This window comes from Lytechinus variegatus, chromosome 17 (genome assembly GCF_018143015.1).
Source record: "Lytechinus variegatus isolate NC3 chromosome 17, Lvar_3.0, whole genome shotgun sequence".
Taxonomy (NCBI): Eukaryota; Metazoa; Echinodermata; class Echinoidea; order Temnopleuroida; family Toxopneustidae; genus Lytechinus; species Lytechinus variegatus.
The window spans coordinates 24,269,831-24,294,158 of NC_054756.1; the positions used below are offsets into that span (position 1 = coordinate 24,269,831).

At 35.3% G+C, this 24,328-nt stretch overlaps 1 protein-coding gene across 4 annotated transcripts in view; it reads right to left on the reverse strand.

Moving 5' to 3' along the window:
- LOC121431015 (neurotrypsin-like) overlaps positions 1-14,762 on the reverse strand; it is a 28,365-nt gene extending 13,603 nt beyond the window's left edge. For 2 of the 4 annotated variants that reach the window (XM_041628475.1, XM_041628473.1), the window contains exon 1: positions 14,502-14,759. The gene's annotated coding sequence lies outside the window, so the exon portion shown is untranslated. Of the gene's footprint in view, positions 1-14,501 lie in introns of all 4 variants that reach the window. The other 2 variants (XM_041628476.1, XM_041628474.1) reach the window with 2 other exon arrangements.
- Positions 14,763-24,328: the final 9,566 nt, after the last annotated feature.

Here is a 24,328-nt window from a genome sequence, read left to right on the forward strand (position 1 = left end):
GTTTTTTATTTTACTATCATTCTCTTTTATATGTACTCTGTATTTCTTTCCTACATCACTGTCTGGTGATTGCAGCATGGTGTATACGTCTGACAAACTGGGCTTATCCTAGTATTTGATGATCACTTTGTGATTAATTTCACTTTTAACTTTGTCCTCAATTCGTTTTAACCTCCGTAACGAATACTGCCACAAGTTTTTTCTCCCTTTTAAACTGAATAATATTACATGATAATGTGTCTGCAAGTAGAGTGATATTCATTAATAAATAATTGATAGGGAAGTATCTTATGTCTTTCCTGTATTACATAAAATAAAGGACTATTCTTTAAAAATGAAATGTATGACTAAACAGGTTTAACATCCGTAACGCACCTTAAGAAAATATGCACTTTGGCAGTTCTGTTAAGGATCCAGTATTATATAGGATAAGAGACACCTTTCATAATAAATACAGTTTTCAAAGGTAGGGCTGCTAAATAAGGTCCACGTTGGACCACAAAGCACAAAGACATTAACTTCCGTAACGCATTAACTTCCGTAACATTTTTTCTTGAATACGGTACAAAATTTTTGCTATACCGCATCACTCCGGATCATACAGATATAAATTATATAAGGTACCCTCCACCTACGTACCCTTAGAAATAATAGCTATTCATCCTTGTAAAATTATTATTGCACATCTTATTTTCAACATCACTTTGTAAAGAGGGAAAATTGCCAGCGAAAACAATTTCCCAAGAATTATATTCGATATTTAATGCTTTTGGAATTTTGAATAATTCATACTACAAATTGTGAATATTGGAATCTTCTTTAGAACTTAACATTTCTAAATTTCTTTGCTATATAAAGTGCATTAACTTCCGTAACAATACTGTTACGGAAGTTAATAAACTTCTCTGCTGTACTTTACTGAGATTGATAGTACGATTCTAGTTCCAGAACAGGTGACATGCCTTTGTCTAATTCTGAAGTCGGTAGAAACGGTGGAGATAAAGGGAAGAAGGAGAAACAATTAAGCTTTTATGGACAAGGAAAGGGGAAGGAAAACTATTTGCAATGACCCATGAGGAAGGTTATTTCACCGATCAAAAATGTGAGCGCAAAGCGCGAGCTAAATCTTGTGAATAGTCCAATCTGAAAACTTTACATTTTTTGTAGAAATGATCAGGATGTTATCTGAATAAAGTATTAATGCAAGTACAAAGTGCTAGCTGATTTTTTTTTTCGTATTCTGACTGAAACATTGACATTCTAAACACTGTTTGTACTAATTACAAGGATGTTTATCTTAATTGATGCGACTGTAAATATTTTATATTTTGATCTGAGAACAATAATTTTTTGAACGTTTTAATTTGAGAACAAGATATATATCCAATAAACAATTATTGCAAGGGTAAAACGCTCGCTTATTTAGGTTTAGAGCCCAAAATGGGACATTCTATTAACTTTCTGTAATCATAAAAAGGATGGGTGTCTTGCTAAGGAAATGATAAGCAGCGAGTGCGAAGCGCGAGCTGAAAATACGTCATTCCAATATGAAAACCAGACATTTTAAGCACACTTTAAAAAAAGAGGATATAAATTGAATAGAAAATAATTTCATGCAAGAGAATGCAAAAGAACAAGTGGGGATTATACATTATGTACACCATCAATCAACTCTTTTAATATTCATGAAGATATGCATAGACCAAACTGTTTCACTAAAACAATGCATATCTTTCATATGGCATGACGCTGTTATTCCTTGTTCGATTTTGATCATATTTGCAGTATTTTGTTTGTCTGATTATTATCTGTTCAGATCAGATTTTTCAGCCTGGATGACCCCTTTAATGCGCATGAAAAAGCGCTGAAATAATTGATATAGGCCTATGACATGAAAACATGGAAAGAGATATTTCAAACACTCACGGTTTGTCATGTTTGTTGGAATTTATTATACGTATTTCGATAATCAAACATTTTGGCTATTCATATTTTTTTAAAATCACGATCAGGATGCGTAATTGCGTATCTCAATGAAACAAAATAATGAAAGCAAATCGCAATTAGATCATTTAGAATTCATAAATAATTCATGTATTTGTGAATTTTTAGCCTCTTGTTTCATTCACCTCACTTTATTATTATTCATTTCCCCATGTCCTTTTTTAATTCTCTTCTTTTTTTTCTCTCTATCATTTTGGCTATATTGGCAAGCGGCGAGATTCCTCGTAACCCAGAGAACCCATCATGGTTACGGGACTGCGATTGTTATATTTTGTTTATTGCCAGAAAACTTTAAGATGAACTGCAGTTCTGTGGCTTGGTTATTCAGTTTTCTCATTCCAACTTTGAACAAGAACGACAACAAAAATGACAGTTGTCCGCTTCCTGTTCTGTTTTTAACATTTTTTATTGGGAGGGGGGGGGGATTAAGCAATGCGTTCCACATTAATCTTTAATAAATATAAAAAAGGTAGACGAATACCTTGATATGGATATTCACAAGCTAACAAAATAAGTACTGCAATTTGCAACTTGATTTTAACTTCCGTAACGAAGATTGACAAGGTTAAATGCTATCGTGAGGATTTAATGGTAAACTATCTTTGGATTCCTAGCATTGGTCATGCATTGCTAAGGATCTCAGCTTATGGATGAAAATCATTTTAAGGTTGCCTCATTCAAATTATGAACATTAAACTGAACGAAAGATGTGCCATGATTTTTTGGTACTTTTTGTTATATGTTATTTGGTAAAGTCCTGCTTATGAAAACAATATTGAATAGTTTTTCCATCTTGCAAACATTTTTGCTTCAGAAAATGAAATTGTTGATACCACACTAAAACCAAATTGTGTGCATTTCAATTTCAATCATTTCAAAAGTGATTTAATCGAGTAAAATAAGTGGGCCATGCTAACGATTAACCTCCGTAACGATGATATACAGTGCTCGACTTAATCCGGTCAGTACTTCAAATTGACGCAACATCTACTTGCCCCTTTTCTGTTGCCACTTTCTCATACATGGTACTTTCACAATATGCATCTTTCAACCCATTCCGTAGACTTCATTTTTACGATTTTTTCCCCCATCAATTGGTTCATTTTTCTGAGAATGACCCTGCAACGTAAATTTTGTCTCACACACGCGCACACCCACACAAACCTCATCCCAAAACAACACTATTTTTCAATTATATCCTTATTTCATTGTTTTGTTTTCAGGTTGTCAATAAAATTTCTTTCCAGAATAATTTAGAGCATCACTATGACTCTGCATGTCTCTCTTTTTCTCCCCTATCTATCGCTATTTTTCACATACACATATGATACTTTACCTATAATCGATCATACACACACAAATACATTCTTACTCTCACGTACAAACATTTATTTATTTAACCTTCACCATCCCTCTTTTCTCTCTCTTTTTCTCTTCTCTATCCAGTGTGGATGTTGCACATTCCAATTACTGTTTTTAATTTATTCGAATTTTGTACACTTCTGTTTTTATAAAAGACAAGTACAAATGGTGTGTCTAATTTATAATGGTTAATGAATGGGCTTGTAGTTTAATTTTCCTTTTTTTTTCATTTACAATGTCATTTTTCAATCGAAAGATTTTACCTTATGTAAGATTCATACTTTTTTATTTTTATTAATTTTAATATTTCAGATAAGCACTTTAATCATTACCTTTGCTAGTTATCAAGAAATAACCTTATTCATCTTAGAACAAATATGAGATCCCAAATGAAACGTGGACAGATTACTATAGGTATACATCTACACATGATATTCGAGCATTAAACATTCATAATAACAAACCATGAAGTTACATGTATTAACCATTAAATCAAAGTAACTTTAAAATACATCACAAAATATCGCAGTTTATAGCGTAGAACAAGGAAAATATACATTATTATTATTATCAAACAACAATTCATTTTACTAATCCTTCACAGCTACTTACGACAAGCATAGTCTCATTTCGGACATCAGGATCTAATCATCTTTCGACATGGTATATGCAAGAACACCTTTGTCAAACGCATTCCCATGCTTTATTTGGCCAAGATTGCAAGGGTAACATACTAATTTTATTAAGCTTAGTATTTAGATAACTAGAATAGCCTTTCCCTGATATGCATGAAACATATCTTGTCTCCACTTTCACAACAGAAATGTACAGTATACATGGTATAAACTGGTATATATGAAGAGCAATTCGGTTATAGGATACAGTTGCAATAGAGAGGTTCTCCTTCCACTAAGCGATTACTTTCAACAACGCACCAATTCCATTTAAAAATGCAAATCAAATCACAATGGAGAGCTCATAGGCTTTCGTCTAAAGTTTTGTGGACCAGGATAGAAGCGTCGTCTTATGACTCTGGATAACGATATATTTGCAATTGTTCGTCAGGTGCAAGTCTTCGGATGGTCTGCTGTCCCGGTCCATCAACTTTCGACAAACAGGACAAAAGCCTCTCAGTTCGCTTTAGTGATTTGACTTGCATTTTGAAAGGAGTCGGTGCGCTGTATAGAGCGGCCGCCTCGTGATTATTAAAATTCTCTAATGATCTGAAGTCCGATTCATTTACGGTATATTCCTCCCTTAGATCATGTATGAATGGTGTAGTACACGGGTGTCATCAGAATTCAATACATTGGCACGTTAATGTTTGTATATCTGAGAGGAGTAGTAACCATCGCCGTCAGATGTTGTCAATGGATCCGATTTTCTGACATCCTGAATAGCATGATAAAAAACCTGTTTCTTTTACAGGCTAACCTGATGACTGCACCAAATCCACATGTTGAGTATTCTGATCCTTGTTAGAGTCTTTCATTATCCTATACAGAATCAAATTTAAGACAAAATGAAAATGGAATATAGACAAATGCGTATCGAGTGTGACAGAAAAATAAATGGATCACAGTGATGAGCCATGTATTAGCCTTTTTCCCACTTATCTTAAGAGAAGTAAATTCCCTGATATATAGAGCTCTATGTATTCTAAAGATTTGGGAGTTTTCAGTATTTTGAAGTTTACCTGACTAGATCGATTAAACACCTCGGTTGCGATTACCGTTTATATCTTGACCAGAAATTCCTGAATATTTTCTTGTGCTACGTTTCGACACAAAAGCAAACATTCCAGGTCGGGTGTTTGGATTTAAATTATATATATGATTTACCTAGTTTGCCATACAGTTATATTATACGTTGTTATACGTTGTGTGAACATATGCTCCCTTTGTATTTATTCAAAATCTAAAACTTTTAATAAGTAGTGTTACTCACTTTCGGATTCGAACGATGTATATTACCGAGACCATGAGGAATAAACTCAAAAGTATGATAACAACACCTTCACCAACTACAGCACCGAAATCTGTAGACATTGAATTGGATATGCGCTGGTGAAAAAATGGTAATTAGGTTAAAGCATATAACGATGATTTGTATGAATAGATGCATTTTATTTTGTTTCTGTTCTTTGAATTATGCAGTTTATTGTAATTTCTGTAGTCATTGCTTAATAACTGAATCAATATAATCTTATTGTGACCGGTAGTGTGTTTTTTTTTTTTTTTTTTTAATTTTCCATTTCACTGGCCCATATATATCTCAGTAGTATGACGATGAACATAATTATTTTTTTAAGGATGATATCTAGAATTATAACTAGAAATACTCTTATTTAGTCTTTTGTCTCAATCAACCACAGAATACATTCAATATCATTTGGGATTTGTTGTAGAATCATTCAAATCAGAAAAGAATGACTTACAATATCCCATACAGTATCCCATACAGTATCCCATCTCAGAAATGTTAACAGTTGTATGCAATTGCAAGAACTGTGACTGTTTTCCTGGAGCATGGAGAAGGTTGTGGCAATTGGTGATGACGTAAGATCATTCCTTGTACTTTGTCCGTTGGTCATCTCAGAACTTGGTTGATTGGTCATCGGTTTCTTTTGAGTGCTTATATCTTGCATCTCACTAGTCGACCAGGTTGACGCAATAGTAGATGTGGTTTTACTGATCTGGAAGTGAACTGTTGTTTAAAGTATACACACAAAGAAAATTCATGAAAGTGATGATTATAGACAAATTATATATGAATGGAAAGGTCTTGTCTTTTTATACACAAATATTTCACTAAAAAGTCTTACAGATGTTGTGGAAATGCAAGAAATGAAATTAATAGAGACCCTTCTCAGCCCCCCCCCCCCCCAGCCGCCCCCAGGCAGACATTCACGCGATCGAAAACAGTCGAGAATAATGACGTCACATGATGATCGACTTCACATCATCTCTCTGTGCATAATACACTGATACACCTTCCTGGTCTCTATTTTTCTTCGAATTTACCGTTTTCTTCATGTGTTGTGATATCCGATTTCTGTTTTCGACAACTTCAGACTATAAGAGAACCAGAACTGTGTTACTTTGTCCATTTTTTTATTGAATTGTGAACTGGAAAGACCGATTTTGTCCACTCGACAGTCTTGTTGTGTTGCTAACCTCGCATGTTGTGTGAGTGGCTCTGAATATTGAAAAACTCCAAGCTGTACGGTCCCATTCACTTGCTGCCGATGCAGGTTACGCTGTTTGATCATGGACCTAGCAGCTGGTAGGTCCATGGTTTGATCCAGTCAAAAGTCAAGGTAAGCATGTTTGGAAACTGTAGTCTGTACTTGTTCTGACGATGCATTCAGGTCAGATGACAGATACAGATCTGATATAATTTTAGAATCATGCATTTTGGCATGACTACTATTAAAATTAAAAAGTCTTTATTTTAGAAATAATGTTTTTGCACAATTCCAGCAGATTTTTCTTCAGATTTCTAAATAAACTGGTCAGGACTCAGGCGATTAAATTATTTAGGAGCACTGGCATGGACCATGGCTGAAAATATACTTTTTCAGAGGAATGTTTGGCATTATCGTAGTTTTTGTCACCAGTCCATTCACTACCGTTTATTTCGTCAACGGCGGTGATCCACTCCCATTGACTTTGTACACAACGAGCGCACAAACACCAAATTTCACGATAAGGCCGAATGTTTTCACGATAAGGCCAAATGTTTAAGTTTTTATTATACACAGGTCTAGTAGTGTATTAGTACCCAATGCGTTTATGCTCAGGAGGGCCCTGTATCGTATACATCCAGATACACAGAATTATATCACCATAATGCCGATGTCATGAAGCAAGACAAATTTTCAGCAGTGGTTACCCTGATCATGCTGATTCCTGGCCAAAACTAGAGTCTGGTGTTTCTTTCTGATTAGATTGCTGCTACATATGAATGCGTAATGCCTTCAACATAAAACAATGAAGATAAATGCACTCTTTGTAATGACACAGAGTACCGTACCTCAAGTGATTCACTACCGCTACAGCCTACACTACGCTACACACCTACCCGGGTAGGTGTGGCGTACATGTATGGTAGTGAAGCGGTAGTGAAGTAGAGTGGGGCCTGCACAAACATCACTTGAGCGTTGAGGTAGAGCACCAGTGTTCTGAGTGGAATTTTTCAGGTGTCTAAACCTACTATTATTTGTTGTTGACCGGGAATTACATGCCACCGCACGTCATCAATCATCAAGATAATGAAATTCATACTTTGATTTGATTATTTAAATTATTTCTTTTTTTTTCTCTCACTCTTCTACACACAGATCTGCACACTTGCTGACTCTGGTGACTTCTGGTCTCTGCTCGCTACTTCAATCTGGGAGATTCCATCATGTCCTCTTACTATGATTTGGATATAGCCATTTTTTTCTTCACTCTTTCCAGGAGCTACGGTGCAAGTTTTGGACTGATAATGATGCAACAGAAAATTTATCTTTATCGATCTTGGAAACAATTTTGAGCACAGTTTTGGAGAGAACTAAAAAATTTGACTTGGACAGGAATACAGCTTGTCGAAAATAAGAACACACAACTTAAAACGAAAGAACAATTTTAATGTTATTAGGGCATTTTGCAAGAAATTTTCTAATCAATCACACGTCCCAAATCAAGGGTAAGTCCTTTGATTAAAGACAAACATGTACATGTAGTTGAATTGCTATTGCAACTCGACCTTATTACGCTTGAATTTGAATTTAAGACTTACGCTTGATTTGCAATGGAACATAAGTTTCTTGCAGTGCCCCATAATTGTGTTTTGTTGTCAGATATCTAACGTGCTGATTTTTCTCGAAAGGTATAATATATTTGTCCTTTTAAACGGTATTTGAATATGGGTACGCCTTTTATTTGTTTTCCACAATATTTATTGCATGTACATGTATGAACAGAAGTGAAATATTTATTGTGAAGCACTGAATGTTGTGTGCTGTTGTGTGATGGTTCATCATGTTTTTGTTATAAGAGTAAGACTGTAAGCCTGGTGGGTGTGAGGAAGTGGCCTGGATGAAAGAAAAGTGAACATGTGCCCAATTACAGATTTGCATATTCTAAGACAATTTTGTTTCTGGATAAATATTGCTATGCATTCCCTACATTAAGAGTAAAGGAGAAGTCCACACAATCAAAAATTCATTTGAATTCAAAGAAAAATAAGATATTGCAGGAAATTTCATAAAAACTTTGATTCAAATTTATATAATTACTATTTTAACATTGAGAAATTTTGCCTAATTTATAAAACGATGATATGCTCATCTGTGTCGATGTGCAAATTACACTAACCGATTATGTCACACGCACTAAGTTCTTTTGTATTTTGTTGTTTGATATATTTACATGACATGTAGATTAAATATTTAATTTTCTAATTATTTTCTGAAAATTTTTCGGAGGGATTTTAATTCCTCCAAATAACATTTAGAGTTACAGTTCCGTAAATGTAACCTATTGTGATCAGATGAAGAGTTTCCTATCCTCAAATCTGCAAAGAATTAAAAAACAAAATGCCACAAAAAATTAGAAACGAATGTGATGTGAGTGACAACACTAATTTGCATATCATTGTTTTGTGACTGTTTTGAGTAAAAACAACAAGGGAAATTACTCTATTCAAATAATTTTTAGTTGATGTGGACTTGACTTTTAACTCATCCTCTACCCCTCCCATCCCAAATAAGAGTAGAATCTAATCAAGAACTTGAAAATCAAAAGCAGCAATTAAGTAAGATTTGATAAATACAGGTCTGAATAGGATTTCACAAGAAAAAAAGAGAAAAAAAGCTGGGTAGGGACGAGAAGGAATAAAAAAATACCCAAGTTAATCCGAGTTTTGAACCAGGGTCCTCGCACACGACAAAACAATGGCCAACACATTTGGCCACAGACCATTTTCTTCCGGGCAGTGGGCTTATAAGATATATGAAACAAAGTCCGCTCGCCGCTGTGGGCTAATCATGTTTCGGCAATTCAACTGCAATTTCAATCATTTCGCGATGGATATTGCCGTGTTATTTTGTGGTTCCTGACTTTGTTACGTAATGAAATTTCATGATTTTTTTTTTCAGTCGTGACGAAGAATGTATATGCTTTATATTGATTTAATATTAATTTGTCGCAAGTGTGATTTCTAAGTGAAAATATGCTTTGTTCATTCCAATATATTTCTTGAAAAAAAATCATTTTTTCTAAGCTAAATATCGGTTACAAAAATACGTTAAATGTGCACTTTATTTCACTGTTCAGTAAATTCAAACTTTTATCTATATAACAAGACCAATCATGTGAGGAATAAACAATTCTAAGAGCAAAAAACGCTGATTGGAAAGATCGTCTTCAATGGGCTGCTGTCAGCTCAGCTGCTCACGCTCATTGTGTTACGTCACTCAGCTGGAGCTCGCAAGAGGACCGGTGGAAGGCAGAAATATGGCATGAAAATAAATTATTTTTGATAGCTGATTTCTGAAAACTCTAATCACTATTTTGAAAAGTGAAGTTATATATCTGATTAGTAATACTTCCCCTTTACAATGATGACCACAAAAAGGCATTATAAAATACTTTTGATTCTTCGGGTGTCTACTTTAAGAATACCATTTTTACTTTACATGGTAAATTGCTAATGTCCCACACTATAATTATAATAATAATAGTAATAATAATGAGAATGAGAATGACAAAGATATAAATAATGATGATATTGATAACAATTTTCATTTTTCATTTATTGTTTCTGCACATTTTCATAGATTATACAAAGTAACAAAGAAAAAACTTAATTCATTAATATCTAACAATAATAAAAATGAGAAGAAGGTTTTAAGATTTTCTAAGGTTGCAGGTGTTACCAATTTAAGCTTAGCTTGACTTTGTGGCAACCCCGGGAAACAATAAAAAATCATATTTAACAACATCGTCTTAATGCAGGTGCAGAGTGAAAGTTGGTCCTTATCGTCAAATCTGTTAAACAAATAAAAAAATGTACAATTCAAGCAATGAAAAATAAAAGAAATCGTGAGTGAGGGAAATCATCGACCTGTCCATTTGCGTGTCACTGAGTTGTGCAAGTAACAATTTTGTGAAAAATTAGCGAAAATTTAAAATGTCATAACTTTCTTATTTCACGTCCGATTTGGATGAAATCTTCAGCGTTTTGCTAGTGTGATTTTACTTGATTTATTTAGATCAACATTTTTCTGGGGTGGACTTGACCTTTAAAATTGGAACTCACTTCTAAAGACAGCTATGTAACCAGTATCACCACAACTGTCGGTAGGGTCTCCTTGGCATGGATGTTGACATTCCATATATCTGATTCCAGTCTTGTAAAGTTATCACTAGCTTCGCCACAGAAACATTCATTTCCATTTTCAACACCAGCCTGCATGTAGTTGACCGTGGTAAAATCTTGACAAAACTGGATGCAATATGAAATGCTCATCGATGAAATACGGTTGAAGTCACCAGATATTAATCTGTCATTCATTTCATCCATAAAACATCCAAGATATCCCTCACCTATAAGACATAAGGATTATATGAAATAACGTAGGATGGCACCTGCTTGTTTACGTGTGTTGTGCGTTACAAGTAGTTGGACCTTAAAGATTTTTGATAAGCATGATAGGGCAGACCGCACCGAAGTGGGACAAAATAGTATTAAGGCACACCTTGTCTCTTATAGAATTTAATATTCAAAATGTAAAAGAATGTCAGATGAAAGATAACATTCCATCTAGCCTATGGTACATGTAAATATAGTAACCATAATTTTGTGCGACATGATTGATACCTTGACCAAATTCTCATTGCAAATCGGTGACAAGGATTTAGTCATTGTGTGGTTGAACTGGGATGAAATGGTCCAGTCATATATCTAGGGAACTTGTTTAAAATATGTGTTGGCTATATCTAAAACCTATCATTAATTTTGGTAAATCTTCCCCACCCAAAAAAAAAATAGATGCATGTACCCCAAAACGGTTGTGGTTTAAAGGATACTAATTACAATTGCATTTTATTGGGGGGGTTAGCTAGCGCGCCCATAGTTGCAGAGAATGCTGAGAGCATTTCTGTTTATTTTAATTTAAGATAAAAGAGGATTTTTTTCAATAACTGTCTTACTCACGGACAGAGGTGCCAGACATTCGGCTGCTGGCACCATTTGTTGGATATTAAACTTTAACAACTTTACATCGAAATTAAATTCGATCTGGAGCCCTATTAAAAAAAAATACGTAATTTCGTCTTCTTTATAGAATTTACTTCTCAACAAAGGAAAGGGCTGGAAATTTCAGGACTATGTCATTAGATTATTAACATCCAATTACTATATATCATTTCCATTTATGGTCCATATTATACTGTTTTTTATGTTTTACGAAGTAAGAATGCCCTATAAAATTGTACTTGATTTGCATTGCTTATGTTAATTTGTATTATGTTTTCAATAGAAATGAAATAAAAGAATTGAATAAAATATGAAGTGCTTGCTAAAACGGCCATTTTACATTAAAATAATAACACTACCAAGGGAGGGTGCTAGATTTCAATTAGAACTCTGAATGGTGGAAAAGGCGAGTTGCATAATTAAAAAGTGCAAGGCGAATATTTGAATTTGTTTCATCCGTAAAAGTAGCACATTAAGAGATTGGTTGTGATCTTAAAATCTATTTCTGAATATTAATGTACAATATCTGTACCATTCCACAAATACCATTTTGTATTAAGTATGTTGAATTAAATATGTTAATTGCATTTATCTTTTTAAAAATGAAAAGTTATTTTTACGAGATTAGAGCTGTTTTCACATATCTAACGGAAATGGTACCATGACAAGAAGCTGCTCCTGCTTGAGAACATCCCTCTGAATTCACAAGCGAACATTCCGACAGGTTATTGTCATCTAAATTATCAAATAAAAGAATATGACATCAAACTTAATCAGCACTTTTCTCAAACTTTACAAAAATGTAAAATATATCGAACAAATGCACAATAAGCTACACTTTCGGCAAACTTTTTCTTTAATTAAATTACAAAATGAATTCGTACATCGTTTCATGATAGATTGAGGGTCAGCTTTCAGGTAATGAGGTTGCAGATCATCGCACATAAAGTACTGATAAGCACATGCTGTAAATTTTCATTCTAAGTTCATGTTTGGATTGTTTTATTTTTATGCAAAATTCACTAATTACAAACTAATGTCCATATAAAATCTCAAAGACCATCAGCTTTAGAAGGCAAGGTTTGTCTGCCAAGATTTAATTTTTACATGATTGATAAACATTTCAGTTGTCATGGTGTAAGAACAAAAATATGTATCAAATAAATTTAACCGAAACGCCATTACTTTCATCACAAAATAACCCATGGTTGGGAGTTGAATTCTGTCCATAAGGCGTATCCCGTATTGCTCTATTTGCTCCTTTGAATCCCAAATGTTTGCAAATTACAACATCGAAGGTATCAGTATTGGTCCCACATGTTGTCTCCCATGTCCCATTGTCTATCTTGATCTCAATTGTCCCTTTATTACAATCTGGGCCGCCAACTAGTTGCACATCTGTCAACAGAATACAAACAAATGGAAAATTGCTAAATAAGTCCTTTGTAAAGTCTTGTTCACGTTCTAGTTTTATATTTTAAATTAAAAACATTCATTTAATATGTGAAGATTCTAAAAGATCAATTAAACCTGGATTTTTAGTCGTTTGCTGACATAGGTTTTGCTATGAGTATTCATTGATAACCTTCCAAGGAGTTTTCACGCATCAATATGGTTTCAAACCCGGGTTGCCGGATTAAGAGACAACCGACTGTATATATTATGATTCAAATTGGTGAGATTTTTAATGAGAGTATAAACATGATAAAGAAATATGGTTACCTGTTATGACACAGATGCTGAACCGAATCCAATCCGATTCCGATCCATGTCGAACAGTGTTGCAATCACTGATGAAGCTGGAAAAAAATGAAATCGGGCCAATCAACATGCTGTGACATTTGGCATCGTTGTGACATGTCTGGAAGTAACAAGGCCTTTGTTATAGCAAGTTTTCGCAACCACCACGCTGACGCTTTCTGAATTAAAGAGAATCTATTGTCAAAAGTCCTTCATGAAAAAGCATTCTTTGTCGAGATCGATTAATTAATAGTGCATTTAATACCGATCTTGACTCCGGACAAACGACATATTTCCAGTTTTTCATCAGCTCCAAAACTCAGGACGATCAGCTGTCCTGGATCACCAATGTTCAACCTAGAACTTTAAGCTGTTCATCGTAATTTGACGGACATATTAAAAGAATTGACTTGACTTCGTTGTATAATCCATCCCGTTGCAGCTGCGAAAACTCTGATGTTATTAATGTTATTCTCTTATTGCTTAATGATTTCCAGGACAAAAAAATTGGGAAACACAAAGGTTGTGGTGGTAAACTATAGGTCATAAAAAATCTTAAAACATTCGTGTTAAAATAGAAAAGAATAAACACAAACAACCAAAATATTTGTAGAATTTTTTTTCAATAGTTATTGTGATTTTTACCATAATATTCTTCGGTATATCATAAATTATATTAGGAGTAGGCTATAAATGGGTGATTCTTGGTTTTACTGTTGCAACAGTTTTGTGTTCCTTTTACCGTATCTCAACATGAAATTACAATATTTTTTCTCGGACACGACACAAAATTATTGTCATTTCATGTTGAGATACATTACAAGGAATTATTAACAAATTTAGCCATATCACAATGACCAAAAAAAAGGAATATTGAGCCATGTATAGCCCACTCCTAATTATATTAGTTAATTTGTAACACGGATTAAGATTTTGAAAACTCAAAGGAAGGCAATAAAAATAATTGTAATTACCATTTTATATATTTCCGCTTCATACATAAAATCTAGGATGCAAATTCCAATTCCTTTGTTTTATTCACAACAAATGGATGCGGGCCCTCTTTCAAATACAAGTGTTTCAATACAATGATACAACGAGCTGTTATGATCATTCAAGTTTTCAATAATGATAGAGAGTATACTTACAATTGTCTTGTTAGATTTTAATACTCAGATTCATGGCAGTTTTATTCCGGACTTCCCCCTCTTTTTTGGTAGAGGGTATGACGTATGGACCAGGTTTTTATCAACCGAGGGCGGGATCATGTAACAGCTACATTGATTGAATTTCTAGTTTCCAATACATTCTATTGTTAATGGCATCGTCTTGCAGAAAGCACATTTCGGGAAACATGGCCTAAGACGCTGCCCTTTCTGACACTCCTTTTTTATGTCACAAAGGAACCCCGTTTGTTTGATTTCTATTGAGTCTACTCTACATTGCTGATCAAATAATTGAATAATAGGCGAACAAAATAATTTTCAGAGTCAAGTTCCTCTTTTACGAACACATCCTATTGAAAGAACGTGTGAGAATCTCGCTCTAACGTAATTTTTTTTCTTCATAGGAAACGATCCATATCCCAAAGCAACAGTGTGTTTCAATATATCCTTACTCTTATCTATCGTTTTAGGTTGTCATTCCCCTCTCTCTCTCTCTCTCTTTCCCTCTATTTCTCCCTCTCTCTCATATACATGATGCACATTCTTGCCATATTTTCAATTTATTCAAGTTTCAAAGAACAATTTCAAATAAAAGGTGAGTCTATTTCATTATGTTTAATGAATAGTTTTGTGATTTATTTGTGTCTTCTTGTACATTCACGATATCATCTTTCAACCTGAAAAGATGAAGCCTTAACCATCAGGCCATTGAATTTATTTTATAAAACATAGTGGGACAAGCCAGAGTATATCGTACAAAATCTAAACCAAAACAGATTTTGCAAATCTTTGTCTGTTTCATACGACTACCATACACGTATGATTTGTCATTGACGACGAGGTCTAATGAACCTTCCATACATGATATATGCAAGAACACATTTGACAACCACAGTCCCATTCTTCCTTTGATTGCCGATAAAAAAATAATATTTTATTTATTAATTTATTGATTTCGTTTTGTTTACCAAGGGTAACCCCATCAGTGAACTAAACATTGTTTTTTCTTGGGGACCCTGCATACAAATAACAAAAAAGGTATCAAACAAGGAAGAAATTATGCTGGTTCAAAGAGACAAGCAACCTGCAGGACATACACACAGTCATGCTAAACATTGCTAAAATACATGTGTGTATGTAGAACAAAAGTCAACATATACATTGTGCATATGCAAATCCGTATAATTATATACTCCCTATGATCATATGTTTATTGATTAATTTTGTGTTTACTTGATTGCTCGTCCCTGGAATCAGGGAGATAGGGTTAGTTATTTTTGATTGAGTGGTTTCTTGCTCTCCAATAAGATGTATTAGTCCGGGTTATAACTGAGCAAGGTGCCACTTGGAGAAGGAGAAATTTTCATTTAGTGCCTCTTGACCAGTTTCTTACGCTGAATATGAATATATGAGGTAAACAGGCTGTATCCTGAAAATCAACCTGTGAGGGCGCTTTTTTCAAAATGGCCGCCAAATTTTCATAAAATTTGAATATTCGTCCATAGATTTTGACACAAGCATCCAATTGCCATGAAATTAGTGTCATATGAAAGCCAATTAAATTTCCTACGATTTGATACTATCTATGGGGGATAAGTAGGTCATTTGGCTGAGATTTTAAGTAGAAAACTCCATTTTTTGTAATTTTTTCCCAAAAATTGAAAATATTGCAAATACATAAATTTACATAATTCTAAGAAAAGTAAATCAATTACCTTGAAATGTTCCAGAAAACTTTACTGGTATACTATTATCACGTGTATGAAATTCCAGGTCTGTATCATTTTGTTTAGCGAATTTATAAGGTGTCATACTTGAATTCTTCAATATCAGAAATGTTGCTTTTGTATGCATTTCCATAGACTAATACGTGTATTACATGTATAATACATGGATGTATAATGTTTACCGGTAAGTTAAAAATTAAATGCAATTATCTCCGCTTTTAAACCACTTGTAGAGTTAAGAGTAGGCTTTTCTTTATCAGCTACATAAAAAAATGTTGGCACAGCACATCAAGGCCTGACCCTCTCATGGGGATGGGGGTTTCGAAGTCACCCCCCCGCCCTTTGTTATATCATGTTATTGTACATGTTGTATATTGCCTATTTGTTAGAAAAATAACTATTTTTGGAGCACTCATGGAGGCAAAAACAGGCATTTCTGTTATAAAGTACAGCCACTTTGATCTCTTTGAAACCACTTGGAGGGGAAAGAGTAGGCTTTGTTCTTCCTGCTAAATCTAAAGAAGTGGTACAACGAAGCCTACCCCTCTCGGGGGGGGGGGGGAGCTTTTGCTTAATATTGCCAATTTATTTGAAAATTCACAATTTTTGGACCCAACATTGAGGCCAAAAAGCGTTTGTGCTTTTTGTACACCCCATTATATTGATTTGAAAGTTGAAACAACTTAGAAAGGAAGAGTTTACCAGCTACATATAAATAAGCGCTGGTACGTCGAGCCCTAGCCCTCTCAGGGGTTGTCTAAGTCACCCCCCCCCCCCTATATCGTGTATATTGCTCATTTCATTGGATATTTCACCATTTTGGATCATCCATTGAAACAAAAGCACGTTTCTACTATATAATACAGCCAATTTCATTTTCTTGCAATGACATGGAGAAGAAAGAGTAGGCTTTGCTCTATCAACTATAAAGCATATCCCCTTCAGAATGTTCAGGGTGCTATAGAATTTACCATACCAATTATCAGTATTTGACTATCTGTAAGGACATTCACAATTTTGGATCACCCATTATAGGCAAAAGGACATTTCTACTATTATAGTAGAGCAATTTCGATTTTCCTGCCATGACTTTGAGAGGAAAGAGTAGGCTTTGCTCTATTAGCTCCATATAAAGAAGTGTTGGCAAAGCGAAGCCTATCTCCTTCAAACGGCTGTAAAAGTTATCCCGCTGATTTTTGGTATTTGGCAACTTGTTGAAAATTCACCATTTTGGAGCCCCCATTGAAGCAAAAAGGCGTCTCTGATATAATGTTCTATTACTTTTATTATCTTGAAACCGCTTAGAGAGGAAAGAATAGGCTTTGCTCTATCAGCTATAAAGATGTGCTGGCAAATAAAAGCCTACCCCCTTCTGGGGACTGTCGAGATCACCCCCTCCACCCTTTGCATTATTGCCTATTAATTGGAAAATTCACCATTTTGAAGCCCCCATTGAAGCAAAAAGGCGTCTCTGATATATAGTTCTGCCACTTTTTTATCTTGAAACCGCCTATACAGGAAAGAATATCAGCTATAAAGATGTGCTGGCAAATAAAAGCCTACCCCCTTCCGGGGTGCTGTCAAAATTACCCCCCCCCCTCCATTTGCATTATTGCCTATTCATGGGAAAATTCACCATTTTGGAGCCCCCATTGAGGTACAAAGGCGTCTCTAAGTAGTGCTAGCACATTGAAGCTTACCCATTGGGCGGCTGTCAAACCATCCCACCCCTTTAGCATTACTGCCTAATTGTTCGAAAGTTCAAAATTTTTGAGCCCCCTTTGAGGCAATATGCACTTCTGCTGTATGAAACACCCGATTTCATTTTCTTGAAACCATCTGGAGAGGAAAGAGTAGGTTCCCCTCTTTCAGCTATATATGTCGAATTGCTGCCATATCGAAGCCTATCCACTTCAGGGGAACTATTAATGTTACCCCACCTTTTTTACGATTTTTGCCAATTCATTGGAAAACTCGCCATTTTGGATCCCCCATTGAGGCAAAAAAGGTGTTTCTGGCATATAGTAGAGACACTTCTTTCTATATAGCTGATAGAAGAAAGCCTTATCTCTCCTCTCCAAGTAGTTTCAAGGCGGTAATTAGCGGCAGAACTATATATCAGAACCGCCTTTTTGCCTCAATGGGGGCACCAAAATGGTGAATTTTCCAATAAATAAGCAATAATGAAAAAGGGGTAGGGTGATTTCAGCAGCCCTCTGATGGGGATATATGCTTTTATTTTCGAGCATGTCTCTATATGTAGCTGTTAAAGCAAAGCCTTTATTCTTTTCTCTCCAAGTAGTTTCAAGGGAGAAAAAAGGCATAACTATATATCAGAAATGCCTTTTTGCCTCAAAGAGGGCTTCAAGATTTTTTCAATGAATGGGCAATAATGCAAAAGGGATTTCGACAGCCTTTCGGAGGGGATAGGCTTTTATTTGCCAGCCCTTCTTTATATGTGGCTGATCAGGCAAAACCTATTCTTTCCTCCTTTAGTGGTTTCAAGGCAGCAAAAGTGGTAGAACTATTTATCAGAACGCCTTTTTGCATACCGGGGGCTCCAAAATGGTGAATTTCCAATAAAAAGGTGATAATGCTGAAGGGATGGGGTGATTTCAACAGCCTCCCGGAGGGGGTAGGTTTTTATTTGCCAACACTTCTTTATGTGTGGCTGATAAAGCAAAACCTATTCTTTCCTCCTTAAGTGGTTTCAAGGCAGTAAAAGTGGAAGAACTATATATCAGAACTCTTTTTTCCTAAATGGGGGCTTCAAAATGGTGAATTTGTCAATAAATATGCAATAATGCAGAAGGGATGGGGTGATTTCAACTGCATCCCGGAGGGGATAGTTTTTTATTTGCCAGCACTTGTTTATATATAGCTGATAGATCAAAGCTTACTCTTTCCTATCCAAGTCATTGCAAGAAAATAAAATTGACTGTACTATACATGTACAGTATAAATGCCCTTTTGCCTCAATGGGCGATTCAAAATGGTGAAATATCCAATGAAATAGGCAATATACATGATATAGGGGGGGTTGACTTAGACAGCCCCTGAGAGGGCTAGGGCTTGACGTGCCAGCGCTTGTTTATATGTAGCTGGTAAACCCTTCCTTTCTATGTGGTTTCAAATCAATAAAATGGGGTGTACAACAAAGCACAAACGCTTTTTGGCCTCAATGTTGGGTCCAAAAATTGTGAATTTTCAAATAAATTGGCAATATTAAGCAAAAGCTCCCCCCCCCCCGAGAGGGGTAGGCTTCGATGTACCACTTCTTTAGATTTAGCAGGTAGAACAAAGCCTACTCTTTCCCCTCCAAGTGGTTTCAAAGAGATCAAAGTGGCTGTACTTTATAACAGAAATGCCTGTTTTTGCCTCCATGAGTGCTCCAAAAACAGTTATTTTTCTAACAAATAGGCAATATACAACATGTACAATAACATGATATAACAAAGGGCGGGTGACTTCGAAACCCCCATCCCCATGAGAGGGTCAGGCCTTGATGTGCTGTGCCAACATTTTCTTATGTAGCTGATAAAGAAAAGCCTACTCTTAACTCTACAAGTGGTTTAAAAGCGGAGATAATTGCATTTAATTTTTAAATTACCGGTAAACATTATACATCCATGTATTATACATGTAATACACGTATTAGTCTATGGAAATGCATACAAAAGCAACATTTCTGATATTGAAGAATTCAAGTTTGACACCTTATAAATTCGCTAAACAAAATGATACAGACCTGGGATTTCATACACGTGATAATAGTATACCAGTAAAGTTTCCTGGAATATTTCAAGGTAATTGATTTATTTTTCTTAGAATTATGTAAATTTATGTATTTGCAATATTTTCAATTTTGGGGAAAAAATTACAAAAAATGGAGTTTTCTACTTAAAATCTCAGCCAAATGACCTACTTATCCCCCCATAAATAGTATCAAATCGTAGGAAATTTAATTGGCTTTCATATGACACTAATTTCATGGCAATTGGATGCTTGTGTCAAAATCTATGGACGAATATTCAAATTTTATGAAAATTTGGCGGCCATTTTGAAAAAAGCGCCCTCATAGGTTAATTTTTAGGATACAGCCTGTTTACCTCATATATTCATATTCAGCGTAAAAAACTGGTCTAGAGGCACTATATGAAAATTTCTCCTTCTCCAAGTGGCACCTTGCTCAGTTATAACCCGGACCATATAAAGAGAAGGATTGCCACGAAACTGCACTACTATCCAGCTGATTCCAAAGAATAGCAGCACTATGAGAAAATTATATTGGTGTAAAATGTTTTGTAATAAATGGTCATACAATTAAAAAGTCTCCCCCTAAATGCGTAAACCGTATTCTTCTCAACTTTCACAACTTGAGTATGTCCGACTATACACACAACAATACACCCACTCGTCCATCCTCACACATAAAACCTCCCTCCCACACACGCACATACCCTCCCCACATACACGAATATATATGTGTGGGTGTGCGTAAGAGTTTTTGTGGGTGAGGGTGCTGGTGTGTTTGTGTATTCCTTCCTTAGATCATATAGGAGTGGTGTGGTGCACTGGTGTCGTCAGGATCCTATACATTGGCACGTTTATGTTCGTATATCTGAGAGGAGTAGTGAACATCGCCATCAGATGTTGTCGATGGCTCCGATTTCATGACATCCTGAATATCATGATAAAAACCTGTATCTTTTACAGGCGAACTTGAGGACTGGACCAAATCTACTTGTTGTGTTTTCTGATCCTTGTTAGGGTCTTTCATCATCCTTTAGGGTATCAAGAAGTTAAGACAAAAATGGAATAGGATACTTTAGAAAAATGGCGTATTACTTTTTTAATTTTAAGATGTCATTTCCTGGTATATAAGGCTCTATGTATTCTAAAGATTCGGTTCTTTCAATACTTGGACATCCCCTGACTATATGGTAGTTGCTGGGTTGCGATGATCTTGCTTCTCTTGACCATAATATGCTTTCTGCTAACCTTGATATATTAGGTCGGGTGTTTGTATTCAAATTTAATGTATGATTTTAATTCCTTTCCACGCCATGTTTATTTATTCAAATTGCAAAACCTTTCAAAAGAAATGGGACTCACCTCCGGCTGCGAAAGATGTATATTACCAAGACGATGAGAAGTACACTAAGGATAATAATGACAACACCTTCGCCAAGTCCAACGCCTAGACCTGTAGCGATTAATTTGGATAGGCACACATCAGAAATGGTATCGCTTGTATACAAAAGAAACATTTATATAAATTAGTGCAATATCATTTTCGATCTGTCGTTACTATCAATTATGAGTTGCTTGAGACTTGTTGATCTCCACGACGCGAACGGATTCAAGGACAGAGAACATGTATTGTTAAATGTTCTTTATGACAATGAACAACCAAGAAGTTATTGTCCAAAATGAGGAATCAAAACAGCAGTTTCGTCGTGGCCTCTGGACAACCAACAGATTTGTAACTGCTCGTCAGCTCCAAAACTAAAGAGGAAACTGCGGTTCCGGTTCACCAATTTTCGACAAAGACCTCCAAGCTGTTCATTGTCATTTGTCGGGCATCTACAACAGATTTACTGTGTTCTTGAATTGGTCTTGCATCGTTGAAGCGAAACTTCCTGTTATAATCTCATGCGCCAGGTTGTGTTATTTTTACATTCTTCTCATTTCTTACTGGTCCCATATATTTTGATATCAATATTTACATAAAAAATATATTCTTCAAGGATGATACATAGAGTATGTATATGATTAAAACATTCTTAATCGGTCTAAACCGACCACAAAACACATTCAATGTCATTTTTTTCATTCGTTGTGAAATCATTCAAATTAGGAAAGAGTGGCATGCAGTATCCCATCTTTAAAAAAAAATAATATTCAATTGTCTATAATTACAAGAACTGTGGCTATTGGGCTGGAGCGTGGAGAAGATTGTGGCGATTGGTGATGACGTAAGATTATTCGCTGTAGTATGATGTAGTTCCATGCTTGTACTATGACCACTGGTCATCTCAGAACTTGGCTGAGTGGTCATCAGTTTCTTTTGGGTGCTTATATCTTGTACCTCCTCAGTCAACCAGGATGAAGCAATAGTAGATGTGGTTTCATTGGTCTTGACGTGAACTATTGGTAAAGGATACCATTTAGAATTGTATCTCGGTTAAGTCTTCCAAGAATACCATTTTAAATTGTATTTTAAGGATCTATAACTGTTCCTCTGTTGAATCTTTGAAAATAGTTTTGGAACCTTTCTTTTTACTTCTTGATTTCTTTATGCGCCTAGTACTGTGGAGGGTGGATAAGTCACATGTATTATTTTAATTATTATTATTGTTATTATTCATTACTATTATTATTAATATTATTACTATTATTATCATACATAGTAAATTGTGAGAGTTTTGCACATTAATGATGATGATTTTGTTAATGATATAAATAAAGATGATGTTATGAATAATAATAATAATAATAGCAATAATAGTAGAAAGAATAAGAAAATATAGAGAGGACGAAGAAGAATTGTCAATGTGTCATGTTTTTAAGGGAACATACCCTTTAATCTAGAAACAAATCAGTCAAACATGACTAGTTATTAGGGTCAGCTGGGTGCAACTGTTATTCTACTTATATTGAACTATTTTCTAGTCGTATTTTTATTTTCTGACACATATTCTAATATATGTAAGAAATTTGACTAGACATATCAGTTGCACCCAGCTGGGTACTGGTCTAGTTAACTCAATTTGACTGATTTGTTTTAATAGTGTTCATTATCATTTTCATCACCTCCATCGCCATCATTTTCTATGACCTCTCTTTTTTAATGAACATATATTAATTTATTTCCATTCAACTCAATATACTCTGTTATCATATCTGCATATTGTTTAAGGAAACCTTTTTTGGTTGTATTTTCAAAAGTCTTGAATTTGTAACTGTATAGCACCCCCCCCCCCCGGTGGGGGGTGTATGAGAGTATAACAAAATAATACAGTGTTTTATAGACATACAATATATGAATGCATAACATAGTACTTTTGTGTACGCGTATTCTAACTCTAATACACACTTGAACTCATACTTGGTCTCGATATCTACTCAATAACTAGGCATAACTGCTTGGCTTGCAGTCACATTCACAACTTACTTTATTCTCTATACGAAACTACAATATATAATTCACTGTGCATAGTTAGATAATATTCTTAGGAAGGCAAAGTGATAAGGAAAGTATAAACAGATGGAGTTGAACAAGGGGTTGTTCATGGTGAGGGTAATACAGCATGGTCAATATTTACAAAACTGGTCTGGGGTGGAAACATAATGATAGTGAGCTTGTGAACGGAGATGGAAACAGTAGTTGAGATAATTGAGGCATGAATTAATTAATTAAGGTACGGTAATATTTGAAGGCAATAACAACAATCGTAAGATTTTCCACATGCACATAACCTTTCCAATTTACTTTAAGAAATCACATGTGAACTTAGCTTAGCAATTAATGGAATAAGTCAAAAGATATTAATGTTCTCAGTTATTCCTCTTTTTCTATGCTTTACTACAATATTTACAAAGTTTCACAGTTCTGTTCCGTAGGTCATAATCAGTCCAGTTCCGTTTTCAAGTTATCGGTCCATATTTCTCAACTTTTTTTAGCGCCGAATATTCCTCCTCTGAACATTCCTCATCCTATTCCTTCTCCGTTGGACAACGGTCCATAGCTCGTAATCATCCACCTCATCAACGTGCTGCTCCTGTGTCTGAGCACCTCCCGCTAAGCGTATCAGTCCGAGCTCTGTTGATGTCTTCCGACTGAGTGCACATTCACTGTTGCCTCTCACTACCACAAATCGAGTCGTGGTTGACGATGACACTGTCGACACTCTCCCAAAGAATTGTCCCAGGAGCGGAAGTGGGCTGCGACTTCCATATGCGTATAATCTCATGCGACTGGGGCGACTGGGGGTCAACCGGAGTGGTGAGCACCGGCTTCTCATCCAGCCAAAAGTACTCTCGTCAATGATATCTACTGACGATCCCGAATCAACAAGG